Raw genomic sequence first — 1,203 nt, 5'->3', positions numbered from 1 at the left:
ATAGAGAGAGAGAGAGAGAGAGAGAGAGAGAGAGATTCTTGACTGAATATTAAAGTGTTAGGAAGTTTGGAACGTACCGCTGGTATAGGGTTGCCCTAAGGTACAGCGGGGGGAAAGAAGAAGTAAAAAAAAAAAAAATAATAATAATATTTTCCGCCAAGATCGCAATATCCCCGATGCTAACACCTAGGCCTTCTAAGAAGTTCCTTGTTCTATCTGGTATTGTTCCGTGAGATCCAAACCAGAGGCCTCACACGGTGAACTCTCTCTATCCGAAGGTCTCATGGAATTTGTCCTTAAGGAAAGGGATTTTTCATATATTTCCTTTTTTTCCCTTTTCACTCCACCTTCCTGTTTGAGGTGTTGACCAGAGCCATGCCTCTGATTTTTGTAAATGCGACAATTTTGGCATATCTTACGGATCCGTCGGTTTCAACACAATAAACCTCCTTGAAGCAGGTGTCTTTTCTTTTAAGGAACTTCATTAATTCTTCTTTGACTCTATGGTGCCTGTGTGTTATAAGGAAGGGAGTTGTTGGGGCATTTTCCCAGCACACGGGCTGGTGTTTCAGACTCTGCTGCATTTGCAACAGAGGGACCCAACTTCTTGCTGTCTACTGGCTCTTGGGACTCCATGCAGGGGTGCGTAGTTGATATTTAGTTTCAGGTCGTTCGCCCATTCTGACCCCGAGAGTACCTGCTTCTCACATAGATATCTATTAGCTTTCAGGGTCTCTTTGAAATGGCGAACATTTTAACAATTTTTAAGAAAATTTTATTTTGAAATCAAGTCCTTTTTAAATCCTTTCTTTTCCAATACCTTTTCACATTTCTAAACAATACTCTTCAATTACCACATCTTAATTAAAAAATAAAATTAAGATTAGTAGTGAATAGTTTTTTTTTTTAATATTCTATGTTACCCCATGATTAATATATCTGAACATGTGCCATGTCATTTCTGGTATGAACATAAGTGTGTGCATATGTCTGTGTATTCTGTGAATATATTATATACGTATGCTTATACTTTTATTTATGCATTAGGTGTCCCAAAATAAATGCAAAATTTAAACTAAATAAAAAATACATATTTTTTTCTTTATACTATTATTTTTTTTAATTATTAATTATGAGAGATAGTTGACCGTGGATGATGAATGAGGAGAAGATGGTTGGGGGTGCGGTCAATGAAAAACACAA

The sequence above is a fragment of the Halyomorpha halys genome, unplaced genomic scaffold (assembly GCF_000696795.3).
Source record: "Halyomorpha halys isolate HHAL.00 unplaced genomic scaffold, Hhal_1.1 Scaffold2547.1, whole genome shotgun sequence".
In the NCBI taxonomy this organism is placed as follows: domain Eukaryota; kingdom Metazoa; phylum Arthropoda; class Insecta; order Hemiptera; family Pentatomidae; genus Halyomorpha; species Halyomorpha halys.
The sequence above is the reverse complement of the archived record's forward strand: the minus strand, read 5'-3'. Positions refer to the sequence as shown.